The sequence below is a fragment of the Gallinula chloropus genome, assembly GCF_964237585.1.
Source record: "Gallinula chloropus genome assembly, chromosome: 15".
NCBI classification, from domain to species: domain Eukaryota; kingdom Metazoa; phylum Chordata; class Aves; order Gruiformes; family Rallidae; genus Gallinula; species Gallinula chloropus.
The window spans coordinates 15,431,803-15,450,395 of record NC_140100.1 but is presented as its reverse complement, the minus strand read 5'-3'; the positions used below and the strand labels follow the sequence as shown (position 1 = coordinate 15,450,395).

Genomic DNA, 18,593 nt, shown 5'->3' with positions numbered 1-18,593 from the left:
TGAGAACTGTGGGTTGTTTGGTTGGGTTTTTTTCAGCAGCACTGTATCTCTACATTGCTTAGATTCCTATCAGAGGAAACTGAAGGGTTTATGAAGAGGTAATGAAGTTGTAGCTTTGTGTTGCACACTAGAGCAAAGTCTCATAATGCAATTAAGTACTTGCTCGATATTTAAATTGTCTTGTTTATATATGTGGACATATTGTAGGGGGTTTTGTTCAATGCAGGGTTTGTCTTTCTCTTTAACATAGTCAGGGCTGCTGCATGCCATTCCTGCTTAGCTGTGACTTGGCATTTTACTCTACTAGATTAGGTTGCAAGTTCGTGGTGTGTCCTTCTGGGGCAGAAGGCACAAACACTGAACAAAGGTGAGAGAGACCTTGTCTCCTGAAACAAACTGAACCACCCGAGACGGTGTCTGCCTGGTGCAACACAACAGAACACCTGGGTGAAGGATGAGAATCCTTGGGACACGTTCCCTGTCCTTATGGTGCTCCTCACCTTGCAGCAGTAAGGAAGTCTGTCTATCTTCTTCTCACTCAGTTCACGCTTTCCTTACTAAAACCAAACAGAAACCTGCCTTCAGTGTAGTGGTTTACCACAACCAAGACTGCACATTCCGTGGTTACTGACTACGTGAAACGGGTTCCTATGCTTTTGGGAAGTCAGCAAGTCGCCTGCCTCTGCAGTTTGTCCCAGGCTTTGGTTGCACAAGGCTTTTCCTAGAATTAACAATAAGCCCAAAACGTGGCTTCGATCAGCAAATGTATTTTGCACGGGATAGATTACAGTGTACAAGCTTTCCCTTCAAAATTACTTCCTCTGCATGGCTGTGCACAGTAGGGCTTTTCTAGTACCAGCTGTCTTGCTCACTTCCCAGGTTATGCTTCCAAACTCACAGGTGAAGCAGCCAACCAGAACCCCTCACGCTTGTAAAATCCACAGCTACCCCAGAAAAGAACAGTGACTCTCAGAAAGCACCAACGTTTCAGTGTGAGGATTTGTGACTGTGAGGCTTTCCTGTTTGCAGAGATGGTTCAATCACAAATAATTCTTAAAAATAACACCATTTTTTTCTAAAGCTTTCCTTAGTCATCTAGAACTTCAGTTCTATGACTGTAGAATAGAATCTGCAAGTGGACATCTGCCAAAAAGCAGTTATTAAACAAATACATTATTTCTATGCCAAACAGCATAAAGAAGTGTAACTGAGGGTCCTTAAAGAAACTTCCCATGTGTGGGCTCACCAATAGACAATTTTTACGTTGGGCTCTGTAAGCTGGGTGCTAGCAGTGTTTACAATCCTTTCACAAGGGCTCCTTTATCCTAAAGTTCTCCAAAGTGCTTAGGAAAGACAGCTTTGATTGAATATCCAACTGATCTGCTTTCCACAATGAATGGTTTTAAGGAATCCAAGTAGGGTCATAAACCAAAAAGGTCAGGAACTGTTGCTCCAGGATTCTGTAACACTTTGTAACACACTACACATGCTGGCTCGCTCTTGAGATGAATCAATGTTTCATACTTCCAAACACAAACCAAGCACAAACCCTGGTATGTTTGTCACATGGGGGGGTCCCCTGTAGCTGCTCAACTGAGCCACCTTCTCTCACGCAACACAGTGTAATAGAGACGTGTGACCCAGAATGTAGTTCAGAGGCAATTCAGAGCTCTTGTCCTCTTTGGCTTGTTGATGAAACACTTTGGCTTTCCTTGAGGCTCTTCAGGGGAACTAGTATCACAACTGAGTAAGAACACTTGGCTTTTCTCCCTACTAACGATGCAGCAACATACCTATATAAAGGAAGGCTCAGAAAAGCTGATGCTAAATAAGAGGGAACTAAGAGGCTCCTGCAGAGAAACTGTTTAGCATTGCTGCCTCCCTCTGTATTTTATTCTTGAAATCAATGGGTGAGTTCAAGGGGAAAAATCTGACTCCATTGTAAAAGGCCAGAGAGAATGTATGTGGCTCACTAAATGTTTTACTAAGGTTGTACAAGGAAATACTCAAATGTTTTAAAGTTTCAGAACTTTTCTTTTTGTATACAAAACAGTAAGAGTTCATCTCCCAGAGTCTTCAGTACAAATAGGCTGGATGGTTTTTTTACTTCAGTTTTGATCTCTGTTTTACAGGCTTCTCTGCAGTGAATCAAAAGGAAGAAATACTCTCAGCCAGTCTTGAAGAGGGAAAAAATGTTCAGTAGCTTGGCTAGCCACTACTTGCCAAGAAATTAATTCTTTGGCCTTACTGAACTTAGTAAGGGTAACCAGGGCTACTCCACTGCTATGGTGATTTGCTGTCTAAACAGAAGATGTTGCTGCAATATATCAAAAGGAGCCTCCACAGATACTAATTTTAGTGTGATTATTTTTTTTTTAGAGCCTGGAGAAATTCTCTTAACCCACAGCTCCTCTCAAGCTCAGCAGTATGCCTAGTGAAACGGGCATATGATGCCTGAACTTGGCACCGTTGCACTTCAGCCCCCTACAAATAGGCCATTCTAATTCAGGGTGTTTGCACAGAGCTCCTCAGTTCCCCTGGGGTCAGGCACACTGGCACTGTCTGCTGGACACGCTCCTGGGTGAATGGAGCATGTGGAACGTGCAGCTGCAGCTGGGACCTGTGTGTCCTACACCCACAGCACCGGTGCACACTGACTTTTGCAACATTTCAGAGTTTCTTGTAGCTTTCTTCTCAGGATGCTGTGTTTGTGTTGTTCTCAGATACTCCATTCCACTGAAAACTCTCCCCTGGTTTTGTCTCTGGAATTTTCTAGTTTATTTCCTTTTTGCTTCTTTCATCCTAACACCCTCTGTCTGTGTTCTCATCCATTGCTGGACCACTGCAGTTTGTGATGCCTTCTGAGTTCTTTGCAACACTGGCTGCACTGTAGCCCTGTCCAGTGCTTGGTACCCAGGGGCTTATACAAAAAAATGTACAGTGCTTCGTTCTTATTTTGGTCTCAGACTTGAGGTGTGTCACACTTGGAGGACTGATGTGTAGAGGCAGCCCAGGGCAGCAGTTGGCAGGTCTTGTGATATGCAATTCCCTTTTGTCTTGAATTATTATTTTTTTTTTAAAGAGATTAAAACCAGGCCAAACACAGATACACTAGAATTATAATCAGTTGTTTTTATAAATTATTCCCAGCCCTGGAAAACTTTCAAAGCATTTTTTACATAGAACAAAATTCTTGGAATCTTACGCGCAGACAGCAGGAGTTACAAACCTCCTTGTGGCATCTGCATCTCATGCCCCTCTTAACACACTGCAGGAATACAGCTGACAAGCCTTCAGAGCCTGTACAAACTCATATTCCTTGCACAGTCACTGATACCAAGATTTGGGAGATCTGCAAAAATATGAACACCATGACTCCTGCTTTCATCTAAATTCTCCTTAATGGAATCCCCCATCCTGCTCTTCCCATTGTCCAGATATGCTTTCTTCCTGCTTCATCTCAAAAATCTGTCCATGTTGAGTGCTGACAGGAACTGTGGTCTCTAAAAATCAGTGTTGGTTTGTGTTAAACTGTGACACACTTCTAATGGAACAGCCAAAGCCTACACAACCCGCCTGTTCCACCTGTTCCAGGTGCACTCTGGAGTGTATCACGCCACCCCCTCTGCACCTTACAGACGGTCATACCGTGTCTGTGATGCTTGCAGCCCAAAGCATGATGCTCTGACCACTCGTTGGAGACCAGAGGCACTCTTACACCAGGTTGTAAATGTTCAGATCAACTTCAGCTGACCCACCACAGCAAAGGTTTAGAGACCCTTCAGGAACCCTGCCTCAGAAACGTTTGAGGCGTGTCCCATGCAGATCCTGGTGCATGCAGTGCCATCTATATAGACAGTCTTTAAGATACTGAAGATGTCTCAACCAAGCCTTGAATTGCAGCAATAAATCTGCTCTATTGCAGTGATTACATTACTGTAATAGAGCTATTACGCTGAAATAGGATTTTATTAAACATTAGCATCGCACTACACATCGCTACCTGACAGAAGCCATAATCAAGATTTTCTTTTTCACTTTAATATCTAATAGACAGGTTTGAGTGGTCACATACTAAGCTATCTGAGTTAATTATTAAACACAGTGGGTTTTTTTCTTTCTTAGCCCCACCAACTTCTTAGGGATCCCTGACATATTTCTAGTGGCTTGAATAACACAATCACTATTACCCAAATAAAGGAATTTCAACTGATATCCACCAGGAATCTCTGACTTTCCCCCATTCATTATCAACTTGCCAGTAGTGTGTAACATTACACACACATTTGCACACACACAGTGTGTGCTGTGTTGGGTAACATGAGCCTGCACATCTTCAGTGTCTGTGTCTCTGAAGATGACCCTGAAAAAGTAAGCTAAGCCCATCCCTGTTTCTATATATAAAACTGTTTAATTGGTGGACTGCACCAAGAATAAATAATGAGGTAATTCTGAAGATCATTCCCAGAACCATCAGCTAGGATTGTTTCTACCAGTCAGAGCCATCTCCTCTCCTTTGTGTTGCATTTGGGGGTTTTTTAATGGTTCCATTGCTGAAGCTTTATATCTAAATGCAATTTGAGGAACACACTATTTCAAGAATGAAGCATGCTGCACGTAAGTCAGGGTTGGGAGTGTTTGTTTACCGAGTGTAAAACCTTAAAAGTTCAAATCCTGACACCAGATCCAGGATTCTAACCAGGCTGGAGATGAAGTTTCTTTAAAAACACAAACTTTCAAGACTGCTCAGTCAACTGGGGAAGACTACTGTCAAGAGTTCTTCCAAGGGATTGGACAGATCTTATTTACCGTTAACAATAGTTTAAGCTAGGAACTTGACTACATACCTTATCTTGGAAAAAAGATAAAGATTTTAAAGAGGTATAGTAATTCCTTTTTCCACTTTTTTAACTCTTTGGTTGTAACATATTATAAAAGGCTTGATAATAATTTAAAAAACAAATCCCTTCCGCTCTTGCTATTATGTTTTGCTTTTGTCTTCTAAAGTACCAGGAGTATCCATGGCCCCTCTATGTCTTGGTCTGTGCACTAACAGATGAGGTAAAAAGTAACAGAGAAGGTTCAGAGCTATGTAGAACTATGGCAGGGTGACAGGGAGATGTGCTCACAGGCCTGCTGTGATTTCCTGTATCAGCACAGTAACTGTCACCTGCAGTGTCCTGTAACTCGTGTAACGACCGGCTGTGGTGGGAAGAGTACAGCCTCCAGTCAAACACCAGCCAGTCCCCGTGAGGGCAGTACTGTGCCTTTTTGAAAGGTTATAAAATTAAGCACTTTGTGATGTGGTTTTTTTATCTCACAAATGGGGAATCAGAAAAACCAAGGGCAAAGGGATAAACCAGAGTTAGTCTACAACGAAGTGTGAAACTGAAACCAGCCACTGACTCACAGATTAGTTTATACCTTACGAGTCTTACCTGTCACACCCCTCCACACGTTTGCAGTTCCGAGATGACCTTGTTTATTGCAGTTTAAGGTAAAATCCTTTCTTCCAGTAAATGCCTCTGAGCAGGGTACACTGAAGTTTCTCTGCATTCCCAGGATTGGTGCACTGATGATTCACCCCAAACCAGTCCGAGCCACATGCAGAAATGTTCTGCCACCACCAGCGTAGCTTTGGGCCCCACTATGGCACCCATCCTACAGCACTAACTCACCCAGAGGACCTTTCTAGAAGCCATCTTCATCTTATCTTCTGGGTTGTCTCTACCCTGTAGAGAGAAAAACCAGAGAGTAAGGGGCAGCATGGGGTCATGAACCAAGCATTTCATGCATAGCTGCTAGACTCTCTTTGGTTCAAGTCCTTGTTCAAAGAGTGAGATTCAAATCCTAGAGAGACATTCGGGCTGGCAGGCAGGATCCAGCTCAGACCTAGAAAATCTGGATTTCTAAGCAACTGTAATTAGTTTGACCCTTATTGTTAGGGTTACACCGCTTGCAGCAGCAGATGCCACGATAGGACCAGGGCCAAATCAGTTATGATCTGTTTTTATTTACATAAAAGGCTCATGTGGACATAATTTGCTGCTGTGAGTTAGGAAATAATGAGTAAGGAGGAAGGACTATGAACACATTTGGCCTAGAGATGAAGAGAGAATGCAGCCTTATCTCCAAATCTGGAATACCTTCTTTTGTGATAAGCTTCACTGTCAAAGCTGACATGGGGATTTGGTACAGCCTCGTTTTCAACTCATTGTGTCTTAACTGAACAGCCAAACTCTCCATTTGGAAGCTCAAATTAGCAGCTATAGGATGTGTGGAGGTGCCAGCTGGAGGATTTGGCGTCTTGTATGTACTGTATAAACCAGACTGAAATAGAACTGAGAACTCCTTCATGAACTTTAGGCAAGGTAGAGGGGAAGCTGTGGGGAAGAAATGGCTATGCCTCCCAGGAAAGAGGAGTGAGATTTCAGCAAAGGAGACCTGTGTGCTATCCCACTCTTAAACTAAAACTTTTGCTTTACCTCATTGCATTTGAGAAGCTGTAAAAACCTATGCTTACTGCACTAGCTGTCTACTATTTAATAATTTAGCATTTCTTATAATGTACCATTTTAGGAGTCAAAAGTCTTAAATGCAGGCAAATAATCCATACACCAGACTGGTTTATTCTAACTGGTGGGGGAAACCCACAAGAAAATAAATTCAATAAAAAGGATTATTAGCAACTAAAATAAGCACTAAGTAAGATATTCAATTACTTAGAAATCAGCAACTTAAATTCAAGCTCTATATAATTTTATGAGAGTGCATTATAAAAGTAAATGGATTAAGAATTAATATTTCCCAGGCCTGTTCTGTGGCTCGTAAAGGTAGTACTTAGTTTTGTAACTGTGCTTATGAACATCTGCTCTGCCTTCCATGCTATCTGTTAATGTGGGGACAGCACAGAACTGCTGCTAACACTGAACCATTTCCCAGAGATACCAAAAATTGGTTCATCCCTACTAAAATAGCATTCAAGTATCTGAAGCTTCCAAACACAGTACACAGAGGGAGGACTCCGTGTACCCGTTACATGTGACAAGAACCATCACTCCTGTATCAGGCCACTTGCTCATCAAGACTATCCAAAGTTTTAACATTTACACCTCCACCTTAGCTCCCAATTAGTGCCATGCCAAAGAGGTGTAACATTCTTACTGTGGGCCTGGATGTCCTCCCCACAGGAGCTACATTTGACCATGATAGCTCACAACACTGCACGCCACTGGCCAATGTCTCCACACCACATATGCTTCAGAAAGGCCCTAAGGTACTACCTAGTGCAGCCTGGGAATACATCATCTAGTGTTTCCTGCACATCCACTGTTTGTCCAGTGTCAAAGGCACAGTACCAGGCAAGTCAGATCTCTGGTCCTCTGCAGAGGACTGTTCACATGTTGATTATCAAGTCCTGTTCAGCCTTTTCATCACAACCCCCTCAGAACAGACTCCTGGAGCAGATGCAGGTTGCACTTCTCCCCACCTGCACACACCTGTAACTGACAGAAAGTAATGAATGCTTATCATTGCTGAAAGAATGCACTATAAAAATATAATCTTGCTATCTGATGTGGCCACCTGCCTCTGCTGCACCAGATGATGCTGCTAGTTGGCAATAGGAAAGGAAAAAGGGAACCCAAAAAAGCCCTGACACTTGGAGACCACTGCATGTATTGTTTAAAGGACGAATGGCATGTAATCTAAAGTCTTTCTTGCCAATCAGATAGGAAGATTATATTTTTACAGTGCATTCTTTCAGCAATGATAAGCATTCATTACTTTCTATCAGTGCCTATTTACACATTGGTAAATGCTGTTCTACTTTGTAGCAAGGATTATCCTTTCTGTTCACGTAAATGGATTTTTATGCCGCTGGGACATACAGTGAGGGAGGGAGCAATTGCTGGGCTTTGAAAAGTCGGTCTTTGGACAAGCCTTTATTAAGATATAAGAACAGTCAATATATTATGTCAACCTTTACCAAAAAAATCCTGCTGGTTTATCCCTAATCAATGTAATGAAAAATGCACCCTGAAGTTTTCTTGGCTCTGTACACAGAGAAAAACAGTATCCTTATTTGAAGGTGGCTTGCTTCAGGGCTAAGAGGGAACAAGTGAAAATGTGGCTTTTATTTAATAACTCCCACATCACATTGTGTGAAAACGGTATTTGAAGAGTTAAAAATCACCCCAGTGAAGAGTTCAGACATCCCATCAAAGACTTTTTACCACCTGTCAGGCAAGATACCATCTGGTGGCATATACCAGTTAGACATGAACACAAACCACTGTATGCAAGTGACATTTTCAGTTGGGTATGAGATGCCTGTATTTTAAGCCTAGCAAACTGATTAATGACTTGGTTGACATAAGTCTTGGTTCACACAGAAAGCATCTACAGATAAATACATCAAACCCTATTTGCCCATTTACAATACTGGATTTATGCTTCCACCCTGTGCATGCTGAGTGACGGCAGCAGGAGTAAGAGCAAGAGCTGCTGGTGAATGGTGCTACCTGAGACAGAAGTGTGTGCTTAATAAAAAACCATCTACAGAAACTGCAGTCTGTAGATGGTTGTTTTATTAACAATCCTCCTTCCTCCTCCCTCCCACCCTTTCTCCTTTCCTTTCCTTTCCTTCCTTCCCATCCCTTCCCAGGACATCTTTGTGTCCTATTCCCTATGGACCAGTGCACATTCTGGACAGCATAGTGGGACAGAGAACTGAAGGCAGCTGAGCTGGAGCTCTGCAGCTGTGACTCAGCACGCGCACGGTGACAATACAGTCGGGTTACACGACACATCGTGCTAACCCCAAGGAACACGTAGAGCAGGGACATAAAAAGGATGGTGCTGAAAAGGTAGGATGAACATGAATAATTAATTTTCAGGGAGTGCAAAATGATGTGGTCACCATCAGATTTTCCCCATCTGTTGCTAAGCAGCAGGCTTTAGTCACAAGCTCTGACTTACAAAATGAACAGCAGCCTCTGCACATTTTGCTATTTTTATGTTTTAAACTGTTCTTTTGCCAAGCTTTCACTGTAACTGTGTTTCAAACACTCCAGAACAAAGATGAGCACCAAGACATCTGCATTCCTTGGGAGAAGGCCTCAGTTACTACCTGGGACATGTGGCCCATGGACTTTACAGTCTCAAATAAGCCACTAGGAAAGTCTCCATCTCCCACATACCAAGGTAAATGCTTGTTGCCTCTCAGGCCTGAGCTTTACAGGAGAAATTGAATTTGCATCTTGGAAAAGCCAAGAGTATCATACATTTGGTTTTGTATGTTCATCATCAGTTTCAATCTGCATAAACAAAATCCCAGAATTAATTGTATTAATGCTTTCCATCTGCACTAGGGATGCTGTTCCAACCATCAGGCACCCATTCGATGCTCTGGGCATTCTGACAAAAATTAAAATTAAATCAACTATCTCTCTGTGTGAGAAATTATCTCTCTCATTTAATTAGAAGTAAAGGGCTAGCTGCCAGTGTTCCAAAACGAAATACCAAACATCCCCACTGCAAACACCCTCTTAAATGCTTTGATACACAACCAGAAATGTAAGAAATCTGCAGCCTTGAAGACCAAGAGAAGCAACTGAAAAAGAGTTCAGGGTTTTTCATAAACTCTGGGCTCCTAACAACCCACACTTACCTCCCATGTCTCTGCAATTTAAACACACTGCGCTGGCAACTCAAACACAACGAGTAACCGTTTTCAAGTGCAGATTGACCAACAGCTCCATCTTCTTCAATACTGATGACTGAACAGATGGTAGAGGGACACTGGGAGTCCTGTGGAGCCCGTGGCCTGGAGAGAGAAGAAAGAGTCAGAACAGTTACAGCAGGGCTTTTTGTGCATTTCTACAGAAAAGGGGAAAGGTTCTTGCAAGGTCTGCTAAACCAACACCAGGGTGATAAATTACACTCTTCTCTCTGCTGGACAGTGGTAAATGACACTGTAACTACCATCCTTAGGGCTGCTTTCCCACTCACTGGCAAAAGACTGACTGAGACTCTGGAGTCCTTTGCCAAGCAACAGAACATAACATTTCCCAAAGGGATATTCTGACCCAGCCCCCTGCCTGGGCAGCCTGTTCCAGGCCCCCACAACTCGTTCAGTGAAAAATTTTTTCCTAACATCTGATCTGACCCTGCCAAAGAAAAGATTGGGCAATTTGGTTAGAATCAATGACAATGACTGCTTCTTAAACAAAACACTGCTCTAACTACCCATGCATCACCAGCACTGTTGGAAGCAGATTGAGTACAGACATTGGTATTTTTCATAGGTTAAGATTCAAGGAGAGTATTCTAGTTGTATTTCTTTCTACTCTTAATTGTGAATTTCAGAAAATTATAAATATTTTCAGCTTTTCAGAAACAAAAAATATTTAATGAAGTTTTGCCTTTCGTGTTTGCTGGTAGGTTTGTTTGCCTTTTAATCTGGAGAGATTAAAAACACGGGTTTTAAGATTTAGTACTGTTAACATTCATCAAAACAATTAATAAACAGAATGCAAATGGTGTTAATAAATATCTGTTTCTTGTGACAGACTATCCAAGCTTCAGTGGAAGACTGAGTTTGCAATTACTATAAATAATTGTTGTTTGTTAGTGCTACAACTGAGTTGCAATTCTTTGCTCAGATATGATCTCCTCTACTGTTGATCTCCCATGAGCTCCATTCAATCAGGTCAGCACGGCTGGACCTGGCACTGGCGACTGAAACTGCTGGCAGGATCCCTGCTTGCAGGATCACAGCTGGCAGGGTCCCTGCTTGCAGGATCACCACTGGCAGGATCCCAGCTGGCAGGATCCCTGCCAGTGATCACAGCTTTCGGACACCGAGTCCCCTCTGTACGATCACTGGGCTAAAACCATTGCACGTTTCTCCAGAGAATACAAAAATACAAGTTGGCAGAGGTCAGCCTGCTGCTCTCTGACATGCCTGTTTCAAATTAGTAATGGTTTATATACTTACTTAACCTATTAATATAACCAGTTATCCAGTGGAAGGGTTTTTGTTTTGGCTTGTTGTTTGTTCCATTTCGTTCTCAGGCAGTGTGCTGATAAACACTGGCCTTTTCTCTCCCAGCTTCCTTGTCACAGTGACTAAGAACTGATTCTCTGGCTTACACTAGAAGTCTGTCTAGACCAGCATCCTCCCTCTAAGAGCAGCGACACTGAGACACCTCACATAAACATTCCCATCCTTTGTTACCTATTGAACTTAAGGAGCTGTTCAGCTATAAGAGCCTTTGAGCAGGAGCATTAAAAGCTTATTCAACTCCAAATAACTCTGTATCAACAACTCATCTTATCCACTTCCCCTCAGTTATCTGAAATAACAAAAAGACCTTTGGAGAAAGAAGTCATTTCTTCATTGCATAACATGTTTTGGCAATCTTATTTTGAACTCAGGCCTTTAAGGAACACAATGAAATAAAATAATTACTATTTATATGACACTAACAGAAGCCATAGCTCTCATCCTTATTTCAAAATAGTTTGCTCACTACTACTCTAATCCTGCAAGTTACATGGCAAAACCATAGTATTTTCTCCATGAATTCTACCAAGAAATAAAGTAACCCTCATCAAATACAGAGCTGACATCTGACTAGTAATTGCATTGATTTTTCTGCAGGTAGTCCCAGTCTTTGAGGATATAACCTGCCAAAAAAGATGAAAGAGCACAGGTATTTGCAAAAGCTTAGACAGCCCCTTACTTAAGGACCTCGTCACAGAAACAGGGATTTATCTCTTTGGAAAGTGAAAACAAGGTAACCATGTCTGTTACTAGGTTTCCTCTACATCCTCCTTTTCCCTCTAGCTTGGACATGATCAAAATTTCCTAACAACAAGCAATTTTTACAGTTACATCCTTTATTTGAACTTCTCTTGAGCTTCAATGTTAATTTTTCCTTAGTGGACTGTGGATCGTCCATAGGTGTGCTGGAAAGAAACTAAGCTACCTTCTGACAGATACCTGGAGCAGGGAACAAGTATTACAAAATGCTTTTCTCAGCATCTGAATAATGTGTAATTAAACCTTTTAAAGGTTAATCATTCAATAACCATTTGTACTGAGCAAAAACCCCCTCATACCCAATGTACTAACTGCAACTTTAAAAACCCTGAAGTGGTTCCCCAGAGCTCCTGGGTAAAGGCAGATCTACAGAAACTCCCTGAAATGCCTCCTTCCTAATCTGTGCAGAGATTTATTTTATGTATATGAATATACACGTATATTTGGAGTACTGTGTTTAGCTCTGGGGGCCCCAGCATCGTACGTATGTGGAGCTGTGGGAGCGAGTTCAGAAGAGGCCATGGAGATGATGGGAGAGCTGGAGTCCCTCTGCCCTGGAGCCAGGCTGGGACAGCTGGGCTGGCTCAGCCCAGAGAAGAGAAGAGAAGGGCTGCTTCTGGGGAGAGCTCAGAGCCCCAGGAGAGCTGAAGAGGGGCTGGGAGGCAGAAACCCTTCCTGGGGAGAGGGGAGGCCCCGGCACAGGGTGCCCAGAGAAGCTGGGGCTGCCCTGGGATCCCTGTCAGGGTTCAAGGCCGGGTTGGATGGGGCTTGGGGCACCCTGGGCTGGGGGGGTGTCCCTGCCCAGAGAGGGGGCACTGGGGGGTCTGAGGTCCCTGCCCACCCACACCAATCTCTCGTTCTTTGATTTTCAGTGCTTCAGTGACATCTCCAACACGTTCAAAAGCAGCATTTGAATTTCTTAACAGCTTCGTGACATTCCTTTAATAACAATAAATAGTCTTACATTTGATATAATTAATTCATATGGCATTTATGTTTGCAGAGGGGTGTAGCTGTATTGTACACTTTGTCTGAGTGGGTGCTAATTGTGGTTGGCAAGGTTACCTATGAATAAAAGCTTCTCTCTGAACAGCATAAATTCAGCTATGTTTTAAACAAAGCACTTCAGTTATTTGTGTTAGCAGATACAGCCTTCAAGTGCTTGCTTGAGAAGGATGTTACAAGGGAACGTCACAATGCCTGAAGATTAGGATAACCAAAAAAACACTACTTGAAAGGGTATGCCAGCATTTTTTTAAAGCATTCACTAGAGTTTACACAGAATGTAGTTTTATTGAGCGTTGGATTTGCACTGCCTCCCAGAAAGCCACTGTGATTCTTGTATATAGCTACCAAATATTTATGTATCAGAAAATTAAGACTGGAAGAGCTGCAGAATACAGGCACTGTAAGATAAAGTCTTTCCTATAAACAACAGTAGCAAGGCATTACTGAGGATTGTTCAGTTGGATGCACTGGTTATGGGATTAACAGCAGTGAAACCCCACATTCATATGGAGATATATATATATATACAGGTGGGAGTGACAGCAAGACATTCTTAATATCCCTGGACAACTCCTTCTCTTTGCCAACGCCTATGTGGACTTGTTGGTCCAGATGACATATGATAAACCCTCCTGCTGGAAAGCCTTTGGAAAGAAAATTCAAATTACTTTGAGATGTCATATGTAAGATTTTGAGAGATACATCTCAGACAAGCACAGTGATGATCTTACTACTCCTGCTTTTGTGTGATATGGCTTTGGAATGTGTAAAACCACACAAAACTGAACAGGTACATTTGATAACTCTTGGAATAATTTAAAATTCATTATGGAACATTTTGATTGTATGTTTTAAATGATGAATGAACATTATTAACAAATCTGAAAACAGTGTTTATATTTCCAAAACAATCTGATTTTTACAATGCCTGAACTAGAACTGAAAGCATCTATATCAAAACAACTTTGCCTTCTTTCATTAAAGAAACAGTTCTTCCCTAAAATACACAGCCTACAACTGCAAGAATATATATTTGTTATAAATCACAAAAAATATTTTTACTTGTGCATTAATTTGGATATTAAGATACTGATGTGTCATTTGTCTTCACATTTAGCAGTTTATAGCAGGGCACTAGTTCAAAAGCAAGAGAGTTAGGTCTGTCTTTTCAAATGACAGCATTCCTCTAGTTAAAATCATTGTACCTCTGTTTCTGATGCTTACTGGTATTTTAAGAGAGGGAATATAAAGTTCATTGTTATTCTTGGAGACAAACACTGAGTGCTCTAGTTGAACCTTTCTGTACTAAGAAGGAGGGTTGCACATGTTCATGCCCAAGACAGGAAAGGTGGTGCTCAAAAGACAAGAGCTATTGTGTGGAGCTGGACAATTTCCATAGACCTATTTTATGGAGGAAACTGTTTTCAAGTAGTTATTTGCTGCTTTAGATGTATCTTCCTTTCCACTGGCTGGTATCACCATGGTGTTTCAAAAAGCACAGGTACCTTCAAGAACTACCAACCATGTTCAGTGTCAACCTTTCAACATACCTTTGATTATTCTTTTAGGTTTTCAGTGTTCTGTAGCATTCCTTACCATGCAATACTCGAGGTATTGCAAAATGTGTACCACATCTATACCCTTCTAAAAAATTCACTATGTCTTAATGTGTGCAGCAGCTGAAACAACCAGAATACTCCAGACTTCATTGTGACTTTCACCCCTCTCACACAACACTCTCCTACATCCTTGTTTCCACTTTGCAAAGAGGTAACCTGCATTTCTGCAATGATTATGTCATTTATGTCAGCTAGAAAGAGGATTTATATGTTACTGAAATGACAGCTCATCTTTCTATGTTTCTGGTTTTCAAATGCGATGGCCAAATAGGGTGAAGGAGACTGAACTCTGCCAACAAAACCCCTCAGCAGCAAAGGGATGCCTTGTGTTTCCAGAAAAACAGGAAATAAAGAATTCCTTGTGAAGGGAAACCAATCCAAGAAGATTAATACAGCAAGTATTTCTGTTATTCAGTGCATTTAAAGGAGAAAAAAAACAATTTCTTTGGCCTAATTATCTGACATCTTGTCTTTACTGCCATTCACACCCAAAATTCTTTGCTAGAATCACATTATAAATCTGTTTTCCAAATTTGTAGGTGAGGATTTGTTGGTTTAGTTTTCCTAGAACTCTCTAGGCCAACTTTTTACTCCCAATACATTAAGAAAAAACAAAAAATATTATAGGAGAGGGCAGAACCAAATATTTAGACATTTTGAAGGACAATATAGTATATATGCTCTAGACACAGAATCACAAGGTTGGAAGAAACCTCTGAAGATCATCGAGTCCAACCATTCCCATCCTGTGCTAAACCATATCCCTAAGTACCTCATCTACCCTTTTTTTGAACACATCCAGGGATGGTGACTCAACCTCCTCCCTGGGCAGCCTGTTCCAGCCCTGACAACTCTTTCAGTAACAAATATTTTTCTAATATCCAATCTGTCCCTGCCCTGGCACAGCTTCATGCCATTGCCCCTTGTTCTCTCTTCTGTCACCTGGCTGAAGAGACCATCACTCACCTCTCTACAACCTCCCTTCAGGTAGTTGTAGGTGGTGATAAGGTCTCCCCTCAGCCTCCTCTTCTCCAGGCTAAACACCCCCAGCTCCCTCAGCCATTCCTCATACGATTTGTCCTCCAGCCCCTTCACCAGCCTGGTTGCCCTTCTCTGCACTTGCTCAAGGACCTCAATGTCCTTTTTATGGTGGGGAGCCCAGAACTCAACACAGTACTCAAGGTGCAGCCTCGCCAGTGCCGAGTACAAGGGCACAATTACCTCCCTAGACCTACTGGCCACACTGGTTTTGATACAAGCCAGGATGCCATTGGCCTTCTTGGCTGCCCAAGCACACTGCTGTCAACCAACACCCCCAGGTCCTTCTCTGCCTGACAGCTCTCCAGCCAGTCTCCCCCAGCCTGTAGTGCTGCAGGGGGTTGTTCTGTCCCATGTGCAGCACTCTGCACTTGGCCTTGTTAAACTCCATCCTGTTGGTCTAAGCCCATGGGTCCAGCCTGTTCAGGTCCCTCTGAAGAGCCTCCCTACCCTCAAGCAGATCAGCACTTCCTCCCAGCTCAGTGTCCTCTGCAGACTGACTGAGGGAGCATTCAATCCCTTCATCCAGGTCATTGATGAAGATGTTGAACAGAACTGGACCCAGGACTGAGCCCTGGGGGTGCCACTCGTGACCGGCCTCCAGCTGGATTTGGCTCCATTCACCCTTTGGGCCCATCCAGCCATTGTTTAACCCAGCTGAGGGTCCACCTGTCCAGCCCAGTGGCTGCCAGTTTCTCAGTCAGAATGCTGTGAGAAACCATGTCAAAGGCTTTACTGAAGTCCAGGTAGACACATCCACAGCCTTACCCTTGTCCATTAAGCGGGTCACCTTGTCACAGAAGGTGATCAGGTTAGTTTGACAGGATCTACCTTTTGTAAACCCATGTTGACTGGGCCTGATCCCCTGGCCATCATGCATGTGCTGCATGATAGCTCCCAAGATGACCCTCTCCATGATCTTCCCCAGGACTGAGGTCAGGCTGACAGGCCTGTAGTTCCCCAGATCCCCCTTCCGGCCGTTCTTATAGATGGGGGTAGACACATCCATCGGGATGACCTGATGAAGCCACCTTGATTTAGAGAATAAATGTAAAGATGTAAAAAACCAGAGATGTAGCTATGTTCGGTTAAATCCCTGGTTTGTGTCAAAACATGTAGCACTGAATAATTTTTTTTAATTACTCTAACCACTACAAATTCCTGACCATGTTAAAAGCATTTTTTTCCCATGCAAAAAGGCCTTGAACTAAAGACATTCCAGCAGTCAAGCCACTGCAGCTCTTTAAACTGTGCCAGTCTCACCTACTTCCCTGTTAAACACATCTCTTCCTGTTCCTGCTGGTTTTGTTAACAGCAACAGCTGTTTGGTCTCGTATAATAATTTGTCCTGAAGTCAGAGTATGGTTTCTGTCAGTCTGAGAAAATGATGTTTGCAGACAGCAGACATCCACTGAACCTATACGCATGAGCACCCAAAGACCTTCTGCACACTGCGTAAGGGCAAAACAGGGCTGAGCTCTCAGGCTCTGTGCCCGTTTACCACTTTTTTCCTGTTTTCTGGGAAATCTGAAAGTTCAGACAGGGATTGGGTTTGTTCGATTTCACTCAGCTGTTCTATAATCCTGATCTGATTGATTAACGCCACTCGTTAGAGCGAACACTCACACAGCCACACTCCCGGCTTCAACAGCAGGCTCGGTCTGAACCACTTCACTTGGAAGCGGCAAACCTGCAGCATGTCACAGGGTTCAGTGAAGTCTCTGCAGGGTTTCTGGGTCGCTGCTGGCATGAGCTTCTCTCTGAAACCCGACAAAGCCTGATCAGCCACCTGTATTCAGGAAGGCGAGAGATAAAAAAGACAGGGACCTCCTTGAGAGAGTCCAGAGGAGGCTACGGAGATGATTAAGGGTCTGGAACATCTCCCCTATGAGGAAAGGCTGAGTGAGCTGGGGCTGTTCAGCCTGGAGAGACTGAGGGAGGACCTAATCAATGTTTATCAGTATCTTAAGGATGGGATGCAGAGGGAAACGGCCAGTCCCTTCTCAGTGTCTGTGGGGACAGGACAAGGGGCAATGGCTGCAAGTTGGAGCATAGGAAATTCCCCACCAACATGCAGAACTTTCTCACAGCGAGGGTGACAGAGCCCTGGAATAGGCTGCCCAGAGAGGCGGTGGAGTTTCCTTCTCTGGAGATATTCAAGACCTGTCTGGACGCCTGAGTGACATGTCCTAGGGAGCTGCTTTGGCAGGGGGTTGGACCCGATGATCTCTCGAGGTCCCTTCCAACCCCTGTGATTCTGTGATTCCAGCCCCACCTAAAGAGCTCCACCAGCCGACCCCGCACACGCCACGGCTCCGCACAGCCGCGGCACAACGCCGTTCAGCACCTCGAACCCGTGATCACTTTATTTGCCAACACCGCCCGTGCGCGGCTGGCCGCGGCGCCGCCGAACGCATCCAACCCCGACCGGCCCGAAGGCCGCGCTCCGCGGGCCCGACGCACTCACGGACCGGGCGCGCTCGGTGTCCGCCGGAGACGGGCCCGCCGCGGCGCGCGCCAGCGCCGCTGCTCCGCTCGCGCAGCGGACGCGCGTGTCCCCGCGCGCGCCGCCGCGCGCACCTCGGCGGGCTCCGCTCTGAGGAACGCCTCTCCGAGGCCCGGCCCCGTCGCCTCGGACGCTCGGCGACGGCCCGGAGGGGAACGCGAGTCCGCCCCGCCGCCGGACGGCCGTGCCGGAGCTTCCCTCCCGAGTTTGAATTCGTGCCCCCCGCGGCGCCCTGGGGGAAGCGCTGTGCCGACCGCCCCGGCCGCACCACCGCGGCGGAGAGGCGCGCTCGCCTCATCCCGGCCTCGCCTCAGCGCTGCGGAAACCCCGCCCGGCGCCAGGCCCCTCGGCTGGCCCGGCCACCCCTTCCGCCGCCAGCCAGGTGCGTGAAGAGCTGGGGTGCCTATAACCGGGGGGGGACGAGGCGGGAGGCTGCACCGATGGCAGAGGGGTGCGGTTTACCTCGGGCCCGGCAGGGAAGAGGGAGGTCCCGGGGTCGCTTTCGGGGCAGAGGCCCCCTTGGCGCCCGGGAGGGGCGGGCGGCGAAGCGAGGGGCGCCGAGCGCGCGCACCCCTGGCCGCCCCCTTGAGCGCGC

General features: G+C 44.6%; 1 long non-coding RNA gene across 2 annotated transcripts in view; it reads right to left on the bottom strand.

The window, feature by feature from the left end:
- The window catches only part of LOC311197419, a 27,875-nt gene extending 9,282 nt beyond the window's left edge, over positions 1-18,593 (bottom strand). For both annotated transcript variants that reach the window (XR_014617633.1, XR_014617634.1), the window contains exons 1-3: positions 18,461-18,593; positions 9,671-9,826; positions 5,439-5,732 (exon numbers count right to left, since the gene is read on the bottom strand). This is a non-coding gene — a long non-coding RNA (uncharacterized lncRNA). The remainder of the gene's footprint in view (positions 1-5,438; positions 5,733-9,670; positions 9,827-18,460) is intronic.